The sequence below is a fragment of the Harpia harpyja genome, chromosome 3, assembly GCF_026419915.1.
Source record: "Harpia harpyja isolate bHarHar1 chromosome 3, bHarHar1 primary haplotype, whole genome shotgun sequence".
Taxonomy (NCBI): domain Eukaryota; kingdom Metazoa; phylum Chordata; class Aves; order Accipitriformes; family Accipitridae; genus Harpia; species Harpia harpyja.
The window spans coordinates 32,828,035-32,841,765 of record NC_068942.1 but is presented as its reverse complement, the minus strand read 5'-3'; positions in this window follow the sequence as shown (position 1 = coordinate 32,841,765).

Sequence of the window (13,731 nt, the reverse complement as noted above, 5' to 3'; positions counted from 1 at the left end):
CTGTTCGTTCTTTCTTTGTTTATTCTTTCTTTTTCATTTGTTCTTTCTTGTTTTTTCTGTCTTTTTTTTCTTCTTTCTTTCTTCCTTTTTTCTTTCTTTTCCGTTCTTTCTTTTTTCTGTCTTTCTTTTTTCTTTCTTTTCCGTTCCTTCTTTCTTTTTCTCTTTCTTTTCCGTTTCTCTTCCTTTATTTTTCTGTCTTTTTTGTTCTTTCTTTCTTTCTTTTTCGTTCTTCGTTCTTACTTTTTTCTTTCTTTTCTGTTCTTTCTTTCTTTTTTCTTTCTTTTCCGTTCCTTCTTTCTTTTTTCTTTCTTTTCCGTTCTTTCTTTCTTTCTTTTTTCTTTCTTTTCCGTCTTTCTTTCTTTTCTCTTTCTTTTCCGTTCTTTCTTTCTTTCACTTTTCTTTCTTTTCCGTTCATTCTTTCTTTTTTCTTGCTTTTTCGTTCTTTCTTTCTTTTATTCGTTCTTCTTTTTTCTTTCTTTCTTTTTTCTTTCTTATTCGTTCTTTCTTTCTTTTTTCGTTCTTTCTTTCTTTTTTCGTTCTTCCTTTCTTTTTTCGTTCTTCCTTTTTTCTTTCTTTCTTTTTTCTTTCTTTTCCGTTCATTCCTACTTTTTCCTTGCTTTTTCGTTCTTTCTTTCTGTTTTCGTTCTTCCTTTTTTATGTCTTTCTTTTTTCTTTCTTTTCCGTTTCTCTTCCTTTTTTCTTTCTTTTTCGTTCTTTCTTTCTTTTTTCATTCTTCCTTTTTTCTTTCTTTCTTTTTTCTTGCTTTTCCGTTCTTTCTTTCTTTCTTTTTTCTTTCTTTTTCTTTATTTCTTTCTTTTTCCTTCTTCCTTTTTTATGTCTTTCTTTTTTCTTTCTTTTCCGTTCCTTCTTTCTTTTTTTCTTTCTTTTCCGTTTCTCTTCCTTTCTTTTTTCTTTCTTTATCGTTCGTTCTTTCTTTTTTCTTTCTTTCTTTTTTCTTTCTTTTCCGATCTTTCTTTCTGTTTTCTTTCTTTTTGTTTGTTCTTTTTCCTTTCTTTTTCGTTCTTCCTTTTTTCTTTCTTTCTTTTTCTTTCTTTTCTGCTCTTTCTTTTTTCTTTCTTTTCCGTTCTTTCTTTCTTTCTTTTTTCTTTCTTTTTCTTTATTTCTTTCTTTTTCCTTCTTCCTTTTTTCTTTCTTTCTTTTTTCTTTCTTTTCTGCTCTTTCTTTTTTCTTTCTTTTCCGTTCTTTCTTTCTTTCTTTCTTTTTTCTTTCTTTTTCTTTATTTCTTTCTTTTTCCTTCTTCCTTTTTTCTGTCTTTCTTTTTTCTTTCTTTTCCGTTCCTTCTTTCTTTTTTTCCTTCTTTTCTGTTTCTCTATCTTTCTTTTTTCTTTCTTTCTTTTTTCTTTCTTTTCCGATCTTTCTTTCTGTTTTCTTTCTTTTTGTTTGTTCTTTTTCCTTTCTTTTTCGTTCTTCTTTTTTTCTTTCTTTCTTTTTTCTTTCTTTTCTGTTCTTTCTTTATTCTTTCTTTTCCGTTCTTTCTTTCTTTCTTTTTTCTTTCTTTTTTGTTCGTTCTTTCTTTTTTCTTTCTTTCTTTTTTCTTTCTTCCTTTTTTCTTTCTTAATTTTTCCTTTCTTTTCCGTTCTTTCTTTCTTTTTTCGTTCTTTTTCAGTTCGTTCTTTCTTTTTTCTTTGTTTTTCGTTCTTTCTTTCTTTTTTCTTTCTTTCTGTTCGTTCTTTCTTTGTTTATTCTTTCTTTTTCATTTGTTCTTTTTTGTTTTTTCTTTCTTTATTCTCTTCTTTCTTCTTTCTTTCTTTTTTCTTTCTTTTTCGTTCGTTCTTTCTTTTTTCTTTATTTCCGTTCTTTCTTTCTTTTTTCGTTCTTCCTTTTTTCTTTCTTTCTTCTTTCTTTCTTTTCCGTTTTCTTTCTTTCTTTTTTCTTTCTTTTTCCTTCTTTCTTTCTTTTTTGTTCTTCCTTTTTTCTTTCTTTCTTCTTTCTTTCTTTTCCGTTTTCTTTCTTTCTTTTTTCTTTCTTTTCCGTTCCTTCTTTCTTTTTTTCTTTCTTTTCTGTTCTCTCTTTCTTTTTTCGTTCTTCCTTTTTTCTTTCTTTCACTTTTCTTTCTTTTCCGTTCATTCTTACTTTTTCCTTTCTTTTTTGTTCTTTCTTTCTTTTTTCGTTCTTCCTTTTTTCTGTCTTTCTTTTTTCTTTCTTTTCTGTTTCTCTTCCTTTCTTTTTTCTTTCTTTTTCGTTCTTTCTTTCTTTTTTCGTTCTTTCTTTTTTCTTTCTTACTTTTTTCTTTCTTTTTCGTTCTTTCTTTTTTCTTTCTTACTTTTTTCTTTCTTTTCCGTTCCTTCTTTCTTTTTTCTTTCTTTTCCGTTTCTCTTCATTTCTTTTTTCTTTCTTTTTCGTTCGTTCTTTCTTTTTTCTTTCTTTCTGTTCGCTCTTTGTTTATTCTTTCTTTTTCATTTGTTCTTTCTTGTTTTTTGTTTGTCTTTTTTTCTTTCTTTATTCGTTCTTTCTTTTTTCTTTCTTTTTTCGTTCTTCCTTTTTTCTGTCTTTCTTTTTTCTTTCTTTCTTTTTTCTTTCTTTTCCGTTCTTTCTTTCTTTTTCCTTTCTTTTCCGTTCTTTCTTTCTTTTTTCTTTCTTTTTCGTTCGTTCTTTCTTTTTTCTTTGTTTTTCGTTTTTTTCTTTATTTTTTCCTTTCTTGTTTTTTTCTTTCTTTCTTTTTTCTTTCTTTCTTTTCCGTTCCTTCTTTCTTTTTCTCTTTCTTTTCTGTTTCTCTTCCGTTATTTTTCTGTCTTTTTTGTTCTTTCTTTCTTTCTTTCTTTTTCGTTCTTCGTTCTTTTTTCTTTCTTTTCTGTTCTTTTTTTCTTTTTTCTTTCTTTTCCGTTCCTTCTTTCTTTTTTCTTTCTTTTCCGTTCTTTCTTTCTTCCTTTTTTCTTTCTTTTCCGTTCTTTCTTTCTTTTTCGTTCGTTCTTTCTTTTTTCTTTCTTTTCCGTTCCTTCTTTCTTTTTCTCTTTCTTTTCCGTTTCTCTTCCTTTATTTTTCTGTCTTTTTTGTTCTTCCTTTCTTTCTTTTTTCGTTCTTCGTTCTTACTTTTTTCTTTCTTTTCCGTCTTTCTTTCTTTTCTCTTTTTTTCCGTTCTTTCTTTCTTTCTTTTTTCTTTCTTTTTCGTTCATTCTTTCTTTTTTCTTTGTTTTTCTTTCGTTCTTTCTTTTTTCATTCTTCCTTTTTTCTTTCTTTCACTTTTCTTTCTTTTCCGTTCATTCTTTCTTTTTCCTTGCTTTTTCGTTCTTTCTTTCTTTTATTCGTTCTTCTTTTTTCTTTCTTTCTTTTTTCTTTCTTATTCGTTCTTTCTTTCTTTTTTCGTTCTTTCTTTCTTTGTTCGTTCTTCCTTTCTTTTTTCGTTCTTCCTTTTTTCTGTCTTTCTTTTTGCTCTCTTTTCCGTTCCTTCTTTCTTTTTCTCTTTCTTTTCCGTTCTCTCTTTCTTTTTTCGTTCTTCCTTTTTTCTTTCTTTCTTCTTTCTTTCTTTTCCGTTTTCTTTCTTTCTTTTTCTTTCTTTTCCGTTCTCTCTTTCTTTTTTCGTTCTTCCTTTTTTCTGTCTTTCTTTTTTCTTTCTTTTCCGTTTCTCTTCCTTTCTTTTTCCTTTCTTTTCCGTTCGTTCTTTCTTTTTTCTTTCTTTCTGTTCGTTCCTTCTTTGTTTACTCTTTCTTTTTCATTTGTTCTTTCTTGTTTTTTCTTTCTGTCTTTTTTCTTTCTTTCTTTTTTCTTTCTTTTTTCGTTCTTCCTTTTTTCTGTCTTTCTTTTTTCTTTCTTTTCCGTTCCTTCTTTCTTTTTTTCTTTCTTTTCCGTTCTCTCTTTCTTTTTTCGTTCTTCCTTTTTTCTTTCTTTCACTTTTCTTTCTTTTCCGTTCATTCTTACTTTTTCCTTTCTTTTTTGTTCTTTCTTTCTTTTTTCGTTCTTCCTTTTTTATGTCTTTCTTTTTTCTTTCTTTTCTGTTTCTCTTCCTTTCTTTTTTCTTTCTTTTTCGTTCGTTCTTCTTTTTTCTTTCTTTCTGTTCGTTCTTTCTTTGTTTATTCTTTCTTTTTCATTTGTTCTTTCTTGTTTTTTCTGTCTTTTTTTTCTTCTTTCTTTCTTCCTTTTTTCTTTCTTTTCCGTTCTTTCTTTTTTCTGTCTTTCTTTTTTCTTTCTTTTCCGTTCCTTCTTTCTTTTTCTCTTTCTTTTCCGTTTCTCTTCCTTTATTTTTCTGTCTTTTTTGTTCTTTCTTTCTTTCTTTTTCGTTCTTCGTTCTTACTTTTTTCTTTCTTTTCTGTTCTTTCTTTCTTTTTTCTTTCTTTTCTGTTCTTTCTTTCTTTTTTCTTTCTTTTCCGTTCATTCTTTCTTTTTCCTTGCTTTTTCGTTCTTTCTTTCTTTTATTCGTTCTTCTTTTTTCTTTCTTTCTTTTTTCTTTCTTATTCGTTCTTTCTTTCTTTTTTCGTTCTTTCTTTCTTTTTTCGTTCTTCCTTTCTTTTTTCGTTCTTCCTTTTTTCTTTCTTTCTTTTTTCTTTCTTTTCCGTTCATTCCTACTTTTTCCTTGCTTTTTCGTTCTTTCTTTCTGTTTTCGTTCTTCCTTTTTTATGTCTTTCTTTTTTCTTTCTTTTCCGTTTCTCTTCCTTTTTTCTTTCTTTTTCGTTCTTTCTTTCTTTTTTCATTCTTCCTTTTTTCTTTCTTTCTTTTTTCTTGCTTTTCCGTTCTTTCTTTCTTAGTTCTTTTTTTCCGTTCTTTCTTTCTTTTTTCTTTCTTTTTCGTTCGTTCTTTTTTCTTTCTTACTTTTTCCTTTCTTTTTCGTTCTTTCTTTCTTTTTTCGTTCTTCCTTTTTTCTTTCTTTCACTTTTCTTTCTTTTCCGTTCATTCTTTCTTTTTCCTTGCTTTTTCTTTCTTTCTTTCTGTTTTCGTTCTTCTTTTTTTTTCTTTCTTTTTTTTTGCTTTTCCATTCTTTCTTTCTTTTTTCTTTCTTTTTCGTTCGTTCTTTCTTTTTTCTTTGTTTTTTGTTCTTTCTTTCTTTTTTCGTTCTTCCTTTTTTCTGTCTTTCTTTTTTCTTTCTTTTCTGTTTCTCTTCCTTTCTTTTTTCTTTCTTTTTCGTTCTTTCTTTCTTTTTTCGTTCTTTCTTTTTTCTTTCTTACTTTTTTCTTTCTTTTTCGTTCTTTCTTTTTTCTTTCTTACTTTTTTCTTTCTTTTCCGTTCCTTCTTTCTTTTTTCTTTCTTTTCCGTTTCTCTTCATTTCTTTTTTCTTTCTTTTTCGTTCGTTCTTTCTTTTTTCTTTCTTTCTGTTCGCTCTTTGTTTATTCTTTCTTTTTCATTTGTTCTTTCTTGTTTTTTGTTTGTCTTTTTTTCTTTCTTTATTCGTTCTTTCTTTTTTCTTTCTTTTTTCGTTCTTCCTTTTTTCTGTCTTTCTTTTTTCTTTCTTTCTTTTTTCTTTCTTTTCCGTTCTTTCTTTCTTTTTCCTTTCTTTTCCGTTCTTTCTTTCTTTTTTCTTTCTTTTTCGTTCGTTCTTTCTTTTTTCTTTGTTTTTCGTTTTTTTCTTTATTTTTTCCTTTCTTGTTTTTTTCTTTCTTTCTTTTTTCTTTCTTTCTTTTCCGTTCCTTCTTTCTTTTTCTCTTTCTTTTCTGTTTCTCTTCCGTTATTTTTCTGTCTTTTTTGTTCTTTCTTTCTTTCTTTCTTTTTCGTTCTTCGTTCTTTTTTCTTTCTTTTCTGTTCTTTTTTTCTTTTTTCTTTCTTTTCCGTTCCTTCTTTCTTTTTTCTTTCTTTTCCGTTCTTTCTTTCTTCCTTTTTTCTTTCTTTTCCGTTCTTTCTTTCTTTTTCGTTCGTTCTTTCTTTTTTCTTTCTTTTCCGTTCCTTCTTTCTTTTTCTCTTTCTTTTCCGTTTCTCTTCCTTTATTTTTCTGTCTTTTTTGTTCTTCCTTTCTTTCTTTTTTCGTTCTTCGTTCTTACTTTTTTCTTTCTTTTCCGTCTTTCTTTCTTTTCTCTTTTTTTCCGTTCTTTCTTTCTTTCTTTTTTCTTTCTTTTTCGTTCATTCTTTCTTTTTTCTTTGTTTTTCTTTCGTTCTTTCTTTTTTCATTCTTCCTTTTTTCTTTCTTTCACTTTTCTTTCTTTTCCGTTCATTCTTTCTTTTTCCTTGCTTTTTCGTTCTTTCTTTCTTTTATTCGTTCTTCTTTTTTCTTTCTTTCTTTTTTCTTTCTTATTCGTTCTTTCTTTCTTTTTTCGTTCTTTCTTTCTTTGTTCGTTCTTCCTTTCTTTTTTCGTTCTTCCTTTTTTCTGTCTTTCTTTTTGCTCTCTTTTCCGTTCCTTCTTTCTTTTTCTCTTTCTTTTCCGTTCTCTCTTTCTTTTTTCGTTCTTCCTTTTTTCTTTCTTTCTTCTTTCTTTCTTTTCCGTTTTCTTTCTTTCTTTTTCTTTCTTTTCCGTTCTCTCTTTCTTTTTTCGTTCTTCCTTTTTTCTGTCTTTCTTTTTTCTTTCTTTTCCGTTTCTCTTCCTTTCTTTTTTCTTTCTTTATCGTTCGTTCTTTCTTTTTTCTTTCTTTCTGTTCGTTCCTTCTTTGTTTACTCTTTCTTTTTCATTTGTTCTTTCTTGTTTTTTCTTTCTGTCTTTTTTCTTTCTTTCTTTTTTCTTTCTTTTTTCGTTCTTCCTTTTTTCTGTCTTTCTTTTTTCTTTCTTTTCCGTTCCTTCTTTCTTTTTTTCTTTCTTTTCCGTTCTCTCTTTCTTTTTTCGTTCTTCCTTTTTTCTTTCTTTCACTTTTCTTTCTTTTCCGTTCATTCTTACTTTTTCCTTTCTTTTTTGTTCTTTCTTTCTTTTTTCGTTCTTCCTTTTTTATGTCTTTCTTTTTTCTTTCTTTTCTGTTTCTCTTCCTTTCTTTTTTCTTTCTTTTTCGTTCGTTCTTCTTTTTTCTTTCTTTCTGTTCGTTCTTTCTTTGTTTATTCTTTCTTTTTCATTTGTTCTTTCTTGTTTTTTCTGTCTTTTTTTTCTTCTTTCTTTCTTCCTTTTTTCTTTCTTTTCCGTTCTTTCTTTTTTCTGTCTTTCTTTTTTCTTTCTTTTCCGTTCCTTCTTTCTTTTTCTCTTTCTTTTCCGTTTCTCTTCCTTTATTTTTCTGTCTTTTTTGTTCTTTCTTTCTTTCTTTTTCGTTCTTCGTTCTTACTTTTTTCTTTCTTTTCTGTTCTTTCTTTCTTTTTTCTTTCTTTTCCGTTCCTTCTTTCTTTTTTCTTTCTTTTCCGTTCTTTCTTTCTTTCTTTTTTCTTTCTTTTCCGTCTTTCTTTCTTTTCTCTTTCTTTTCCGTTCTTTCTTTCTTTCACTTTTCTTTCTTTTCCGTTCATTCTTTCTTTTTCCTTGCTTTTTCGTTCTTTCTTTCTTTTATTCGTTCTTCTTTTTTCTTTCTTTCTTTTTTCTTTCTTATTCGTTCTTTCTTTCTTTTTTCGTTCTTTCTTTCTTTTTTCGTTCTTCCTTTCTTTTTTCGTTCTTCCTTTTTTCTTTCTTTCTTTTTTCTTTCTTTTCCGTTCATTCCTACTTTTTCCTTGCTTTTTCGTTCTTTCTTTCTGTTTTCGTTCTTCCTTTTTTATGTCTTTCTTTTTTCTTTCTTTTCCGTTTCTCTTCCTTTTTTCTTTCTTTTTCGTTCTTTCTTTCTTTTTTCATTCTTCCTTTTTTCTTTCTTTCTTTTTTCTTGCTTTTCCGTTCTTTCTTTCTTAGTTCTTTTTTTCCGTTCTTTCTTTCTTTTTTCTTTCTTTTTCGTTCGTTCTTTTTTCTTTCTTACTTTTTCCTTTCTTTTTCGTTCTTTCTTTCTTTTTTCGTTCTTCCTTTTTTCTTTCTTTCACTTTTCTTTCTTTTCCGTTCATTCTTTCTTTTTCCTTGCTTTTTCTTTCTTTCTTTCTGTTTTCGTTCTTCTTTTTTTTTCTTTCTTTTTTTTTGCTTTTCCATTCTTTCTTTCTTTTTTCTTTCTTTTTCGTTCGTTCTTTCTTTTTTCTTTGTTTTTTGTTCTTTCTTTCTTTTTTCGTTCTTCCTTTTTTCTGTCTTTCTTTTTTCTTTCTTTTCTGTTTCTCTTCCTTTCTTTTTTCTTTCTTTTTCGTTCTTTCTTTCTTTTTTCGTTCTTTCTTTTTTCTTTCTTACTTTTTTCTTTCTTTTTCGTTCTTTCTTTTTTCTTTCTTACTTTTTTCTTTCTTTTCCGTTCCTTCTTTCTTTTTTCTTTCTTTTCCGTTTCTCTTCATTTCTTTTTTCTTTCTTTTTCGTTCGTTCTTTCTTTTTTCTTTCTTTCTGTTCGCTCTTTGTTTATTCTTTCTTTTTCATTTGTTCTTTCTTGTTTTTTGTTTGTCTTTTTTTCTTTCTTTATTCGTTCTTTCTTTTTTCTTTCTTTTTTCGTTCTTCCTTTTTTCTGTCTTTCTTTTTTCTTTCTTTCTTTTTTCTTTCTTTTCCGTTCTTTCTTTCTTTTTCCTTTCTTTTCCGTTCTTTCTTTCTTTTTTCTTTCTTTTTCGTTCGTTCTTTCTTTTTTCTTTGTTTTTCGTTTTTTTCTTTATTTTTTCCTTTCTTGTTTTTTTCTTTCTTTCTTTTTTCTTTCTTTCTTTTCCGTTCCTTCTTTCTTTTTCTCTTTCTTTTCTGTTTCTCTTCCGTTATTTTTCTGTCTTTTTTGTTCTTTCTTTCTTTCTTTCTTTTTCGTTCTTCGTTCTTTTTTCTTTCTTTTCTGTTCTTTTTTTCTTTTTTCTTTCTTTTCCGTTCCTTCTTTCTTTTTTCTTTCTTTTCCGTTCTTTCTTTCTTCCTTTTTTCTTTCTTTTCCGTTCTTTCTTTCTTTTTCGTTCGTTCTTTCTTTTTTCTTTCTTTTCCGTTCCTTCTTTCTTTTTCTCTTTCTTTTCCGTTTCTCTTCCTTTATTTTTCTGTCTTTTTTGTTCTTCCTTTCTTTCTTTTTTCGTTCTTCGTTCTTACTTTTTTCTTTCTTTTCCGTCTTTCTTTCTTTTCTCTTTTTTTCCGTTCTTTCTTTCTTTCTTTTTTCTTTCTTTTTCGTTCATTCTTTCTTTTTTCTTTGTTTTTCTTTCGTTCTTTCTTTTTTCATTCTTCCTTTTTTCTTTCTTTCACTTTTCTTTCTTTTCCGTTCATTCTTTCTTTTTCCTTGCTTTTTCGTTCTTTCTTTCTTTTATTCGTTCTTCTTTTTTCTTTCTTTCTTTTTTCTTTCTTATTCGTTCTTTCTTTCTTTTTTCGTTCTTTCTTTCTTTGTTCGTTCTTCCTTTCTTTTTTCGTTCTTCCTTTTTTCTGTCTTTCTTTTTGCTCTCTTTTCCGTTCCTTCTTTCTTTTTCTCTTTCTTTTCCGTTCTCTCTTTCTTTTTTCGTTCTTCCTTTTTTCTTTCTTTCTTCTTTCTTTCTTTTCCGTTTTCTTTCTTTCTTTTTCTTTCTTTTCCGTTCTCTCTTTCTTTTTTCGTTCTTCCTTTTTTCTGTCTTTCTTTTTTCTTTCTTTTCCGTTTCTCTTCCTTTCTTTTTCCTTTCTTTTCCGTTCGTTCTTTCTTTTTTCTTTCTTTCTGTTCGTTCCTTCTTTGTTTACTCTTTCTTTTTCATTTGTTCTTTCTTGTTTTTTCTTTCTGTCTTTTTTCTTTCTTTCTTTTTTCTTTCTTTTTTCGTTCTTCCTTTTTTCTGTCTTTCTTTTTTCTTTCTTTTCCGTTCCTTCTTTCTTTTTTTCTTTCTTTTCCGTTCTCTCTTTCTTTTTTCGTTCTTCCTTTTTTCTTTCTTTCACTTTTCTTTCTTTTCCGTTCATTCTTACTTTTTCCTTTCTTTTTCGTTCTTTCTTTCTTTTTTCGTTCTTCCTTTTTTCTTTCTTTCACTTTTCTTTCTTTTCCGTTCATTCTTTCTTTTTCCTTGCTTTTTCTTTCTTTCTTTCTGTTTTCGTTCTTCTTTTTTTTTCTTTCTTTTTTTTTGCTTTTCCATTCTTTCTTTCTTTTTTCTTTCTTTTTCGTTCGTTCTTTCTTTTTTCTTTGTTTTTTGTTCTTTCTTTCTTTTTTCGTTCTTCCTTTTTTCTGTCTTTCTTTTTTCTTTCTTTTCTGTTTCTCTTCCTTTCTTTTTTCTTTCTTTTTCGTTCTTTCTTTCTTTTTTCGTTCTTTCTTTTTTCTTTCTTACTTTTTTCTTTCTTTTTCGTTCTTTCTTTTTTCTTTCTTACTTTTTTCTTTCTTTTCCGTTCCTTCTTTCTTTTTTCTTTCTTTTCCGTTTCTCTTCATTTCTTTTTTCTTTCTTTTTCGTTCGTTCTTTCTTTTTTCTTTCTTTCTGTTCGCTCTTTGTTTATTCTTTCTTTTTCATTTGTTCTTTCTTGTTTTTTGTTTGTCTTTTTTTCTTTCTTTATTCGTTCTTTCTTTTTTCTTTCTTTTTTCGTTCTTCCTTTTTTCTGTCTTTCTTTTTTCTTTCTTTCTTTTTTCTTTCTTTTCCGTTCTTTCTTTCTTTTTCCTTTCTTTTCCGTTCTTTCTTTCTTTTTTCTTTCTTTTTCGTTCGTTCTTTCTTTTTTCTTTGTTTTTCGTTTTTTTCTTTATTTTTTCCTTTCTTGTTTTTTTCTTTCTTTCTTTTTTCTTTCTTTCTTTTCCGTTCCTTCTTTCTTTTTCTCTTTCTTTTCTGTTTCTCTTCCGTTATTTTTCTGTCTTTTTTGTTCTTTCTTTCTTTCTTTCTTTTTCGTTCTTCGTTCTTTTTTCTTTCTTTTCTGTTCTTTTTTTCTTTTTTCTTTCTTTTCCGTTCCTTCTTTCTTTTTTCTTTCTTTTCCGTTCTTTCTTTCTTCCTTTTTTCTTTCTTTTCCGTTCTTTCTTTCTTTTTCGTTCGTTCTTTCTTTTTTCTTTCTTTTCCGTTCCTTCTTTCTTTTTCTCTTTCTTTTCCGTTTCTCTTCCTTTATTTTTCTGTCTTTTTTGTTCTTCCTTTCTTTCTTTTTTCGTTCTTCGTTCTTACTTTTTTCTTTCTTTTCCGTCTTTCTTTCTTTTCTCTTTTTTTCCGTTCTTTCTTTCTTTCTTTTTTCTTTCTTTTTCGTTCATTCTTTCTTTTTTCTTTGTTTTTCTTTCGTTCTTTCTTTTTTCATTCTTCCTTTTTTCTTTCTTTCACTTTTCTTTCTTTTCCGTTCATTCTTTCTTTTTCCTTGCTTTTTCGTTCTTTCTTTCTTTTATTCGTTCTTCTTTTTTCTTTCTTTCTTTTTTCTTTCTTATTCGTTCTTTCTTTCTTTTTTCGTTCTTTCTTTCTTTGTTCGTTCTTCCTTTCTTTTTTCGTTCTTCCTTTTTTCTGTCTTTCTTTTTGCTCTCTTTTCCGTTCCTTCTTTCTTTTTCTCTTTCTTTTCCGTTCTCTCTTTCTTTTTTCGTTCTTCCTTTTTTCTTTCTTTCTTCTTTCTTTCTTTTCCGTTTTCTTTCTTTCTTTTTCTTTCTTTTCCGTTCTCTCTTTCTTTTTTCGTTCTTCCTTTTTTCTGTCTTTCTTTTTTCTTTCTTTTCCGTTTCTCTTCCTTTCTTTTTCCTTTCTTTTCCGTTCGTTCTTTCTTTTTTCTTTCTTTCTGTTCGTTCCTTCTTTGTTTACTCTTTCTTTTTCATTTGTTCTTTCTTGTTTTTTCTTTCTGTCTTTTTTCTTTCTTTCTTTTTTCTTTCTTTTTTCGTTCTTCCTTTTTTCTGTCTTTCTTTTTTCTTTCTTTTCCGTTCCTTCTTTCTTTTTTTCTTTCTTTTCCGTTCTCTCTTTCTTTTTTCGTTCTTCCTTTTTTCTTTCTTTCACTTTTCTTTCTTTTCCGTTCATTCTTACTTTTTCCTTTCTTTTTTGTTCTTTCTTTCTTTTTTCGTTCTTCCTTTTTTATGTCTTTCTTTTTTCTTTCTTTTCTGTTTCTCTTCCTTTCTTTTTTCTTTCTTTTTCGTTCGTTCTTCTTTTTTCTTTCTTTCTGTTCGTTCTTTCTTTGTTTATTCTTTCTTTTTCATTTGTTCTTTCTTGTTTTTTCTGTCTTTTTTTTCTTCTTTCTTTCTTCCTTTTTTCTTTCTTTTCCGTTCTTTCTTTTTTCTGTCTTTCTTTTTTCTTTCTTTTCCGTTCCTTCTTTCTTTTTCTCTTTCTTTTCCGTTTCTCTTCCTTTATTTTTCTGTCTTTTTTGTTCTTTCTTTCTTTCTTTTTCGTTCTTCGTTCTTACTTTTTTCTTTCTTTTCTGTTCTTTCTTTCTTTTTTCTTTCTTTTCCGTTCCTTCTTTCTTTTTTCTTTCTTTTCCGTTCTTTCTTTCTTTCTTTTTTCTTTCTTTTCCGTCTTTCTTTCTTTTCTCTTTCTTTTCCGTTCTTTCTTTCTTTCACTTTTCTTTCTTTTCCGTTCATTCTTTCTTTTTCCTTGCTTTTTCGTTCTTTCTTTCTTTTATTCGTTCTTCTTTTTTCTTTCTTTCTTTTTTCTTTCTTATTCGTTCTTTCTTTCTTTTTTCGTTCTTTCTTTCTTTTTTCGTTCTTCCTTTCTTTTTTCGTTCTTCCTTTTTTCTTTCTTTCTTTTTTCTTTCTTTTCCGTTCATTCCTACTTTTTCCTTGCTTTTTCGTTCTTTCTTTCTGTTTTCGTTCTTCCTTTTTTATGTCTTTCTTTTTTCTTTCTTTTCCGTTTCTCTTCCTTTTTTCTTTCTTTTTCGTTCTTTCTTTCTTTTTTCATTCTTCCTTTTTTCTTTCTTTCTTTTTTCTTGCTTTTCCGTTCTTTCTTAGTTCTTTTTTTCCGTTCTTTCTTTCTTTTTTCTTTCTTTTTCGTTCGTTCTTTTTTCTTTCTTACTTTTTCCTTTCTTTTTCGTTCTTTCTTTCTTTTTTCGTTCTTCCTTTTTTCTTTCTTTCACTTTTCTTTCTTTTCCGTTCATTCTTTCTTTTTCCTTGCTTTTTCTTTCTTTCTTTCTGTTTTCGTTCTTCTTTTTTTTTCTTTCTTTTTTTTGCTTTTCCATTCTTTCTTTCTTTTTTCTTTCTTTTTCGTTCGTTCTTTCTTTTTTCTTTGTTTTTTGTTCTTTCTTTCTTTTTTCGTTCTTCCTTTTTTCTGTCTTTCTTTTTTCTTTCTTTTCTGTTTCTCTTCCTTTCTTTTTTCTTTCTTTTTCGTTCTTTCTTTCTTTTTTCGTTCTTTCTTTTTTCTTTCTTACTTTTTTCTTTCTTTTTCGTTCTTTCTTTTTTCTTTCTTACTTTTTTCTTTCTTTTCCGTTCCTTCTTTCTTTTTTCTTTCTTTTCCGTTTCTCTTCATTTCTTTTTTCTTTCTTTTTCGTTCGTTCTTTCTTTTTTCTTTCTTTCTGTTCGCTCTTTGTTTATTCTTTCTTTTTCATTTGTTCTTTCTTGTTTTTTGTTTGTCTTTTTTTCTTTCTTTATTCGTTCTTTCTTTTTTCTTTCTTTTTTCGTTCTTCCTTTTTTCTGTCTTTCTTTTTTCTTTCTTTCTTTTTTCTTTCTTTTCCGTTCTTTCTTTCTTTTTCCTTTCTTTTCCGTTCTTTCTTTCTTTTTTCTTTCTTTTTCGTTCGTTCTTTCTTTTTTCTTTGTTTTTCGTTTTTTTCTTTATTTTTTCCTTTCTTGTTTTTTTCTTTCTTTCTTTTTTCTTTCTTTCTTTTCCGTTCCTTCTTTCTTTTTCTCTTTCTTTTCTGTTTCTCTTCCGTTATTTTTCTGTCTTTTTTGTTCTTTCTTTCTTTCTTTCTTTTTCGTTCTTCGTTCTTTTTTCTTTCTTTTCTGTTCTTTTTTTCTTTTTTCTTTCTTTTCCGTTCCTTCTTTCTTTTTTCTTTCTTTTCCGTTCTTTCTTTCTTCCTTTTTTCTTTCTTTTCCGTTCTTTCTTTCTTTTTCGTTCGTTCTTTCTTTTTTCTT